The sequence below is a fragment of the Pleurodeles waltl genome, chromosome 6, assembly GCF_031143425.1.
Source record: "Pleurodeles waltl isolate 20211129_DDA chromosome 6, aPleWal1.hap1.20221129, whole genome shotgun sequence".
NCBI lineage: Eukaryota > Metazoa > Chordata > Amphibia > Caudata > Salamandridae > Pleurodeles > Pleurodeles waltl.
The window spans coordinates 854,306,001-854,317,583 of NC_090445.1; the positions used below are offsets into that span (position 1 = coordinate 854,306,001).

At 44.5% G+C, this 11,583-nt stretch overlaps 1 protein-coding gene across 1 annotated transcript in view; it reads right to left on the reverse strand.

Annotated features, from left to right (window-relative positions):
- The window catches only part of LOC138300336 (prominin-1-A-like), a 475,106-nt gene extending 464,879 nt beyond the window's left edge, over positions 1-10,227 (reverse strand). The window contains exon 1 of the mRNA XM_069239581.1: positions 9,890-10,227. The gene's annotated coding sequence lies outside the window, so the exon portion shown is untranslated. The remainder of the gene's footprint in view (positions 1-9,889) is intronic.
- Positions 10,228-11,583: the final 1,356 nt, after the last annotated feature.

An 11,583-nucleotide genomic window follows, 5' to 3' on the forward strand; every position in this document is an offset into this window, starting at 1 on the left:
TCTCCCTGCGCGTGAGCTGCCTGCAGTGGGTTCAATCAATGGATCCAAAACTGTGGGTAAACCATACTGACTCTAAGGGGGACCCACTTCATAATCTCGTTCCTCTCCTACCTTCCCACATCTCCCTGATACGCTTTGCCATCTACCTCTCTGAATCCTCCCAGGTAGATAGAAAAGTCAATCATAATCGAGATCATGTGGAAGCTATGACCGAAGCAGTTGGTAAAGTACGCCCCTCACATACACACCCGCGTCCCAGTGCTACTTTATTTACTCCACCAATGATAATTACGCCCTGTACATCTCTCTTCCTTTCCGTATCCCCACTCTCACTCTTTTCCTCCAACTCTCCCCCCCCAGCACATCAAGCTCTTTTCAAGCATCGCTCATATCTCCTTCCTGCCTATCTCCCTTACTTTCCTTTTTTCACATCCGTTCTAATTCTCATCTTACCTTCCCTCACCCTTCCCACCACCACCTCTGTTCCTTTTTCCCATTTACCTACCTTCCGCCCCTCTATCCCACTTCCTTTTCCACAACCCTCTCACCCCTCTTCAGCCTAATTCTCTCCCTCACATTTTCCCTAGTTGGCTCCACAATGCCCTTTTCTTTCTCCTTGCTGCCCTCTTCCCTCTTTTACCCGCTCTTACCTGTCCCTCATACACAGTATCTCCACCACTAGAACTAGGCCAGCCTCCAAGCAGTACTCTTGTCTCCAACATATTAAACATCTCAACACAACAAAAATCAGTACTCTCACCACGCAGGATCGAAATACCCAGCAAAGTCAACCTATATCTGACACCACCCTGGCTACCAGAGGGGCTTAAACCGGTGTCCTACAACAAGCTATATCTATGTATCTTTTTCTGTGTCCACGCCCTACTCAATACTATAGCCACACTAAGAAAGGGAACAGAGGGAAACCAGAAACAGCCAGACTCCTAGGGTGGACAACAGATTTACAGATAGAGTATAGATCTACATCAAGGTCTGAACTCTCTACTCACCCGGCGAGGTGCCACTCCCACCAGCAGTCTCAATGTGATCCTGGCTTGATAGGGGTACACTACTAGGCCTTCCAAAGGAAGGCATTGCAGCATCTGTATCGGCGATGAGCAGCCTCATACAATTGGATTTCTCTCCATCGAGGTTAAAGAACAGCACTCCTGTCAGCCAATGTCTTGAGAACAGACCTCCATCAGTTTTATTATCCCAGGCATGTGCGAAATGCAGATTTTAGAAAGGAAGCAGAAGATGATGGATGAAAGCAATGCTAACAAAAAAATGGCTTTGGGCTTTTGGGAATAAATACTTATGATTGGTCATGAACGGTTGTACTCTCAGTGTTGGATCATGGCATTGTTCCTCCATAATACTGGATTTGCACATAGGGGCCTAGTACTTAGTTTGTAAAAAAAATCTAAGTGCTGGGCCTCAAATTTTGCTCAGAAGCCCACAGCTGGCGCTACTGAATGCCAGAGTGGGGCAACTTAGGCTGCATAGTCTTGATTTCAACTCATGCCTCTTTCAACCCTCCCATCCCCAACAGATACTTTCTTCCCCTTTATCTCAATGTTTCTGCTTCTTTTCCCACTCTGTTCCTTGTCACTATTTTTGCATATTTCTCATTCTCCATCTTTCCAACTTTGGTCTTTGTTTTGTCTGGTTCTGAGTCTAAGCCAGGTTAGGAAAAATAAGCGCCGGTCCCCAAAAACAGAGTGCCAGTAGGACCCACCTAGAACCACGGGCTCAAATTAAGCACTGTTTGAGCCAGAGGTGGCCTTTACCAAGTTTGGATAGTAAATCTCGTAGCGTCTGCCCAACATTCAATCAAACGCACGAGAGCCTGATTTTGATTTGAGCGGTAATGGAAAACCTAATTTTGGGGGGAAAAGATAAATTTGGACGAGAATCGAGTGGTGAATTCGCTTACACCACACTGTCACTGTGATGGATGAACATTTACAGTTAATCCTGAATGTGGATCTTTCTCACTACCTCACGTTTTTAAATTTGGCCCTTGCCACTTCATGGGTTTATTTATTACGTCCCTTTATAGTTTGTGAATAGAAAAGTTTTTTTTTTATCTACAGTGCCCTGTGTGGTAGCAAGTGATATATTATTAATCTCTAATTGATCTCCCTCGTCGACTAGCCAGTGACTGTAAAGTGTCACTCTGCTGTCACATGAACAGAAACAAGTGTACGAGTAACAATGATATACGGGTGTCTTTTGTAGTCAAATATTTACAGTGCGCTTTGGTATGTATGAAAACACAGGAGGAAACATTCTAATCTATTTCCCTAAACTAAGGTAGGTATGTTCATTGGACACTGTGACTTTCTGAGTTATCAGGGTGGGAAAACATGTATTTTTGGAATACTTCTTTCATGACTATGTAATGTTGTAGGAAACATCTGTAACAAACCTGCATATAATTTCAGCATACGTGTTACAAAATCTTCACTGCTTTATCAATTAAATCCTTTCGATTTATGTACATAAAACGATAGTTTGGACTTTCCATGAAGCCATTCATTTATAATCATTACGGAGTTTAAGGAAAACGTGCTAATAATAGCTGTAACTATGTAGCACAGATCCCCCTCTGAAAAGTGTGAGTAGTTTATAAACTGTTTAGCTGACTTACTATTCGACAACAACTGCGATAATCCTTTTATGAACCTTTTCAGGTGAAATCGGAGTCTATGACAGATCCATGACCTGCAGAGTGTGCAGGACAATTTGTCTGTAGGAGCATGTGAAACAGGCCCTTTACAAGCAGAACGTAACTCTGTGGGAATGAATCTACCGAGGAATACATGCTAACCACCCACAGTAGAGGGCTCAAAGACAACCAGGGAGGGGAAGTCCTGACTGAAAAGAGACAAAACAGCACCCAAGGGGGAAATTAAGCAATCTGTGTAACTATGCTCTTGGGGACTATTTCCTGCAGCCGCAGGGGAACCCACAGTTCAAAACATGAAAAGCTTGTGACTGAACAAAGCTTGTATGGAACGAGGAGGATACAAATTCGAGCTTGGTAGATTTATACTCGGGGTGCAGCTTTATTGAGGGTGGGGCATGTTAGGTGTTACATCTCCTAATAAATGCATTTACTAGCTGCTGGTCGGGTCTGAGATTCCAGGTCAGGTGTGGTGGTATCCGTGTCGGGATTCCTTAACTCCAGAAGGGTTGGAGACATAGACATGTAGTGCTTAATTTGTAGAATAATAAGTGCTGGTGCTCAAAGTGCTGCTCAGAACCCAGTGGCAGCACCGCAGCACCGAGTACCAGCTGCTTGGTCTTAAATCCACCTTAGGACCCTTTAGTACACCGCCGAAGGGGGAGACAGCAAACTGAAAGTGTTCTGAACGCACAATGAAATGCAGACAATGCCTGCGGGCTGCAGAACAGGTATATGAACTGAAGGAGGAGGACAGGACAGGTAGGCACATATATTTTTAATATTTACTAGGCCCATCGCACCGGGAGAAATATTCAATAGCCCTGGCCCTGTTAAATAAGTGCCTGTGCTAAGCACCGGAAACCACCAGCACAAATTAAGCTCTGGTATACCTCCACCACCCCCATGCCCCACCTTCACACAAACATACAAGGGCAGGGAAAATAAATGGAACACTTCATGCAAATTGAGACCTGTTGGCTTAGTAACCTCCCAAAATGATGCTATCCCCTACTTCCAGGCCACATTGTTTATTTAAAGCCTCATTTAAACAGAGTCCTACACTCGCAATACAGATGTACAGCCTGTGAAGTGTAAGGTGCTCTTGCGAGAAGAAATCTCTTTAAAGGGCTATACACACACACACACACACTTGCATGTATTAACCCACCAAGCCATCATAGTGACATTGGAATTGGTTACCAGCACGTTAGACAGATCACTGGCAGGCACGCAACTTCTTGAGCTATCTCATCAGGAACTGGAGCTTGTAAATTGCAAATGACAAAGGCCTACATTTATTCTGGGGTGGTTCTGTGGAGAAACATTTCTGAAGTTCTTTTTGTACAACACACAGATATTTCAGTGATGGGATACATTTAAAGTGCTTTAAGAATTCTATTTACATTCCAAAATATTGCTTTTGTTCCTCAGAAGACCCCCAACTACCTCCTAACCTTTTCTGCCTTCCAATACATCTCAGACTAGTCCACCAATGCTAATTTTAGTGGGTAGGTACAATACTTGTCAGGATCCCATGCTCACGTGCCCACAGTCTGACATAAATATGAACTCTTTATATCTGTGTGTTTAATAGGGGCTGTGTGGTCTTTCTTTGAGATTCTGGGGGAAGGCTGTGGTTATTATAATGATCATGTTTTTCTTATTCTAGGTATCCCCTTTCATGAGCTACATGTGTTGATCATTTAGTTATGAGTGTCAACTACAGAATGCACATGTATTCATGCCATTTTTCAATGCAATGCGATAATCAAGTCTGCTTGAATATATTCGCACTGTTCAAGCTTTACCTCATTCTCTGTTGGAAATAACTAATTTATTATCAAGATATTGCGGAAGCTCATAATTCCATTTCTTGATTGATTTTCTTGTTATAAAAGACATGATTTCACAGAATGGAAATATGTAAAGGCTTACCCCGGGCTTTTTCTGCTATTTTTTTACTCTAAAGGGTTTATCAATGAACTATTCGTATTCTGTGCACTAGGACAGGATTTCAATTTTAAACAAAATCTTTAAAATATCCATTGTTTCTTAGTGCTCATGAGTGTGCCTTTCCATTATACCAGGGGATTCAGGTTCCACTAATCCTCCTCCTGATTTCTCTCAGAATTGATTGTTACCAGAAACACATCTCACTTAGGTATTGCTCAGTGTGTTGGGGGGTGATTGCAGTCCAACTAGCTCTCTGTCTAGGATTGGCACACTGACAAAGTCAGGGGGTCTAGAAAGTCAATACCGAGCCATGTTCGGGAACACTGATCCAGAACACATATCACAGTTACACAGAGTATTCTTGGTATGCACTCTTATTTACATCTGGTGTGTTGGCTCGATACTATTACCCTTCAATGGGATATCCGAGTAGCCGCCCTGCACACCTGAATCTCTATTGGTAGCTCGGGATAGCAGTTCCTGCTCACCCCAGCAGGTGGCAGTAGGTCTGGAACTCAAATGCATTCTCACACAGTAAATTAAGGAGCAGATGTGTCAATATTTCACGCAGTGCAGCAAGCCAACTTGCTGCACTGTGTGAAATTAAAAGTGCAGGAATTAGCCTTATTTAACATTATACAGCGCATTCCTGTCCTTTCCTTGTGCTGGCACACAGTGTGCTGTCTAGCACCAATGCAGGCACCCTTGAGCCAAGGTGCAATAGTGCTTGTGATGCACAGAGGATTGTTTTTGTGCAGGAAGGGGAAGCTTACTGCACATAAACATTCCTCAGAGGCATTTTCCACTTTCTATGTGTGCTGCAGAACGCAGCACATCTACAAAGAGGAAAAAAACGAGAAAAAATAAAGATATTTCTCCTTGTAATGCCTCATCTGGGGAGGCATAGCATTTTGACACATTCCCAAGTCTACCAGTAATGGTAAGTCGGGAATGCGCCAAAATCCATGGATGGATTAGTTGGAAATCCCATGTTCCACCCATGGAATGCCTCCCTGGGGCAGAGTAAAGAAACAAAGAGAACTGCACTGCGTTACTCCAGATTTACCAAACCACTCAGGTTCACACAAGGTGGCCTTACATGGCTTGATAAATCGTACTTTAGTGTTTGTGTTCCCCTTGCGTGACACAATGATAAATATGCCCCTAAGTGTCTAGTCAGAGCTATCACTTATAAATAGAAAGGGCCTTCAATCATGTGTAGGAAAGATTGGACATTTGGAAACACAGAAAGGCAGAATGTGCTTTCCAACAGTCTTTGTCCGTGAGCTACATGCCCTGTAGCTATTACCTGTAGGCATGGCTATCCCAGCCAGTATCCCCACCAGAGGGTCAGATTTTGTGACTTTGCCCTCATTCACAGAGGTCCTACCAGAGCTAAGAGGTAACCCCCTAGAGGTATTCTAGCACTGAGAAATGTTGTACTTATAAAATCAATGCAGTGGCACAGGTCTGCTATGGGCACTGATTTCGTGGTCCAGCTCTCTTTCTTTGGATGACTACTGCCAGCAAGATCACATACAATCTAAAGAATATATTGCAACAATGGGCCCGATTTAGATTGTGACAAACAGGGCACTTCGCCACGAACATAGTGGAGTATCCTGCCAGCCAAGCTGACGATCTACCTGCTCTGTTTTGAGTCGAAAGGACCAGCATGTTTCCGACAGTGGACCCCCGCTGGCTGAAACCTTCCACCGACAGGCTGACGGAGTTAGGGCCATCTGTATAGGTGCACCAGACAGTCACCTCTATTCAGAGCAGACAGCCTGAGGCTACCCTGCCATCCTGTAACTGAGGACAAGGTATCTCTCGAGCCTGCAGTGCCCCAGTCTAAAGCCAGTATCGTGGTTCATGTTATTAATATATATCTACTGCAGATACGAGTATGCACCTTGCGAATCTTTGTTTAATACTTCGACAGGTCTCAGTCGATTTGTCACCCCTCTGAAATCGATTATGTGTTCCCCTAAAGTGGCAAATAGTAACCCTTGATCTCTTTATAAAGTGAAACGTTCTACGGAGCAAGGTGTTCAAGCGGCAAGGAGCAAGTGACTAGTGGTACTTCATGGTGAACCGCGTTGTATTCCCGAGAAGGGACAAGCATTGTGCCAGAGTATCATCAACATCCGTTACTCCAGCGCTCCGTTAGTACAAATAAATAAATAAGCGCGGGGGCAGAAAGCTCTTCTGAGGACCCCGTCTCTGGTGCCTCCAAATCCTGGGGACGCCCAGCAGCAGAGACCTGCGTGCCTGTTTCTACCTTGTGCCCCCTCTTCTCATCTCATTGTCTCACTCTCGCAAATTCGTTGTCATCCGTGATTTTTATCTTTCTCGCTTTTCCGACCTTCCTGCTTGATTCTGCCTTGCTCTGGGTCAAGGGCTGATAATGAGAAATAAGCCCTGGTCCACAAAATGTGATGAGTGCCGCTGCCCGTCACCTGCAACCACTGGCTGCTGTATTAAGCACTCAGTAACTCAGGGTGAAAAGTTACAAGAAGGTATTATGCCACGATATCCTCAGCCATCTCTGCAACCACCTTACCAACCCCTTCAGAAAATGCCTCTCGAGTTAGATACGCGAGAGGTGCTATCTAGGTGCAAAATAAATCTACGCCTTCCAGGCAGTGGGCACCGCCTGCTTAACACTGCGCGTGCTGAAGAGAATGACGTCAAATGCTCGTGGACAGTCGCGTGGGAACCTTCCCTTGGTCGGTGGGGACTTCGCGGACCTATGCAAACACCGCCGGATTTCCGCTTCTGCATCGAGCCCATGGAGGAGATTTATTGGGATGCTTGCCCCTTTCCTACATTTGATTTATTTACCTCATTATGATACGTGCTGGATGCAATTGCTAAATGTGTCTTGTTCTCATTAACATGCTAAATAGTTATTTAAAAAATCACGCAAAGAGACCAACCAGGTCGTTGGCTGGTTGGTCTCTTTGCGTGATTTTTAATAATAGGTCTGAAACTCCAATCCGGCCTCCTCAGTCAGCGGAGCATTCTAGAGTCCTTAGTGGGGTAATTAGGGGGGATTCAGGGCTGGCTACAGAAAGGGGGTATTCCGGTCACTACGGGGCTGTTCTGTAACCTGCTTGTATTGTATTGTAATAGCTTCAGATCTGGGTGCCTACCTACCTTCGTCTATCACTATTTGAGATAGCGCTATGACGTGGCTTCCGTCGCATGCTAGCTAGCACTTTACAAAACAGCAGCATAAATGACATATAGCAATTCGTAAAGTACCGTATTTGTTGTACACGATTGCTGTTGCAGACTTGAAATGTTTGCTCCTTAAGTAACATGTTTGACAATCAAGCAACTCAATCATAACTTTTTTTAAATCAGGGATGAAAAGCTGAATGAGCCTCCTTGAATTCAGAGCTGTGATTAACTCACTGAGCAATCATATTCGTGGCGTCTATTTACATTTACTGAATCTTTGTTTTTCTTGGGAACAGCTTCCTTTTAAATAAAATGTTAAGACCCGTAATTGTTTGAATGTGAAAGACCCCGTGGCGATTTCAGCCGAATCCCCCCTTAGTTGTTTTTTTATTTGGGGTGGGGGGCGTTTAGAGGTAAAGTCTCCTGGTAAAACGAATGTCAGTATAGCCTTTGGGCACATCTTCTGCTCTATCAATTAACCTACTGCTAACCCTAGAGGACGACACACTCGTGGAAATATATATATTTATAGCAAGCGCCGACACCAAAGCACGCTTCGCGAGTTTGCCGTCGGCTGGGCACGGGTCGAGTGAGGAATATAACATCAGATGGCACATGAGCAGAGACGTAACAAAGGCCCTGCAGCCCCAGCGGTCGGGGGGGCTCAGCACAACACCTGGCAAGGGGGGGTGGGGTCCATGTAGTTTGCAGGGACCTCCCTCCAGGTTCGTTACGCCACTGCACTTGATTACCCTTCTTGTAGATACGTATTTATTTCAGGTTCAGTACAATTGGCGCCGCGGCCAGGCCGCGGAAACTGACTTGACCGATGCCCAAACAACCCGAGCACAGCTCGGTACAAATCACAGAATAACAAGTGCGCGCATAGCCGCCAAGCACGAGGTGACTTACAAAAGCAAACAATTCTAATGGGAGCGAGCGGCAGCTCGCGCACCAGCAAATACTGTGATTTAACAATACCGCTCCCCCGCACATGCCTCCCTCGCAGGCAGCCCAGGAGAGAGCAACCACAGAAGCAGCAGCATCAACCAGTCAGTGCCACGCACGGCACTCCACCAGGGGCGTAGCTTGGTCTGTAAAATGGGGGGTGGGGGGAGAACTTTAGATGTTCCAACAATCAGACTGGTTTATAATGTAAAATTCATTAAACGACAAAGAGTGCATGAGAGGGGCCTAAGGGGCAATGAAAAGAGAGAGGAATGTGGATTGGTAGGGGTACCAAGAGTGGGAAAACACAATATTTTGTAAAATTACCAATATCCTTGACGACTTTAAAAAATGACAGGGTGCGCTCGTTTTTGTCTGAATGAATGTACACATTCCTGGTGAAATCCACATACCTGACTGAAAGCATCTGTACCCAACCATTTATCAGAAAAAACATTTATTAGTTGGGGTGGGGGGGAGGGTGTGTACCACCAACACACGCACACTACGCCCCGCAGATTTCCCTTAACATATTTTGTACTACCACGGCAAGGAAGTAAGTAGAATTTTTTTCGATAAGGTTCGCGTCTCGCCAGCGGTTCAACAGTGTGATTCAGGGTTAAATCACCCGTGCCTCCAATAAAACAGTGAATGTGACTGGAGCTCATGTAAAGCGCTTAGAACCTGCGGTCGAGTTAAAACACCCTTGAGTTGGATGTTTCGAATCGCCTTCTAACGAAAGGGCTAACAATCACAGACATGCGCTAGCTAGCAAGCACCACACAAACATCAAGTTATTACTACTACCGGTCAAACACATGGGTAAAACGAAAGACACCGCCGAGCGAGAGCTACGCGAAAGGACTTTTTTTGTTGGAAAAAGTTAATTAATTTACGCTCCAGACTGCTTTAGGTTTTACGTGACTCCGCTAGTCCTACCATGCTCCACAAGGTACCTTATTTCCCTTGGGTTGTCCTTTTTCGATATTGCTCTATAATAGATTGGGTCTTTCCCTGTGTAGCTGGGTGAAGACGTTGTCTGCCTACAAGTCTCTCGGAGTAAATACAATATTAACAACCCAAAAATAGAATAAAGTATCCGTTTCTCACCTGCCGCTGTGGAGAGTTTTATTTTTATTCGAACGGATTCAGGAAGAGGAGACGTGATGTTCCACCTTCACGTGAGGCTGCCCGGGCAGATGTAAACAAGACGTCCGAGCTCTGCAGTCTTCGAGCAACATGAGCTCTCGCCCCTCGGGCGACACCTACCCCGCCGTCCTCCTCATCGTCACCGCGCCTGCGGCGAGATATCAGTAATTACTGTGCGAGGGAGGCTAGAGAGGCTAGCTTTACACAAACAAGCCCGTTGCACCGCATGGTTCCTTACATCCTTTCGGTTTCACAAGCCTCGCTCGCTTCCTTACCCCACACCCTTCCCATTGTCGCTCTCCGCCAGCGCCTTTCAAAACCAGTACCAACTTGGTGACAGAGGCAGCTGTTTCCTGCTCCGTCCCCGTGCTGGGAACTAAAGCAGCCCTAGGGAACGGTCAAAAATGGTGTATCTACGTCGGTGCTTTCCTTTTACAAAGCATTATTAGGTGTTACAGTCTACCTGGGTCCAAGGAAGCACAGAAAAGACTACGAGTCCCAGAATGCACTGATATGAAGAATTCAGGAAGAAATCTGAATATATGATGTAATCCTGTAATTGAGCGATATGCCAGCTATCTGTAGTAGATTGCACCAAGTAAGTATAGGAAGCTTTTCTGACTCTCAATAGGCACATTGTGGGAACTGGGTCTTCGTTTGGGGAGACCGGGTGCGCATTTTGGAGAAACGTGATTTGGTACTACAGAGAAGGCTTTGAAAGCAGGAGTCTCATTACTCTGCAGAAGGAAAAGTGCCACACCTTTGTCTGCACTTTTTACCATTAAAACGGCAGATTAGATAGACCAGAGCCCCCCTAAAGATTGAGAGCCCTAAAAAGAAATAGAACCTTGCACGAAAAACTATAGAACCCACACCGGAAAATCCACACCGGAAAATCCACAAAAGCTAGATTCAATGTAGAATCCATGAAGGTTTATTTAAAATGTAAGAATCATTACAGAAGACAAAATGTACATGTCTAGTCAGTTCAAATCAAAATACCAAAATTGCAAATAAATATGAATATGCATAGGCAGTGGAAGCTGAGCCTAAATCTACTTAATAGAACCAAATATGATTGATCAGAAGTCAAATAGTGAGTCAAGGAGCATTTTGTCATAAGGACTGCTCCGTAATCCCTCATTGTGCCCTAAACAAAAGACAAAACCACATTCAAAATAAAAGCAGCACCTCAGTTCGACTGGACGACATGGCCTTTAATTGATTACACTTAAGTTCTCTCCCTCCTTCTGGAACATCAAGAATTCACAAAGACAAACACTTTAACTAATACAATGCAAGAAGATCCATACAGCTACTTGAATTTGGTAAATGTTATGAAATTATTGAGTCACATTTGCAACTCACCTTGCACAGACAGAGGAAGAGAAAGCATGTCAGCTTTTAACCTTGCAGTTCACACATTTGAAAGTACATTTGAAGCTCGACTGGGCCTTCTCATGTTAACTTAAGAATTTCAATATATTTAATGCCATGGAAACATTTCATTTGGATCTCATTCAAGTTAATTAAACACACAGAATTATAAAATTTTAAATCTGTATACTCACCTTTGTGCAGGAAAAAGTGACTGAAAGGTTGTGTACAGCACCTTACAAAATTATGATATAAACACATTTCATAGTGGGGATGAT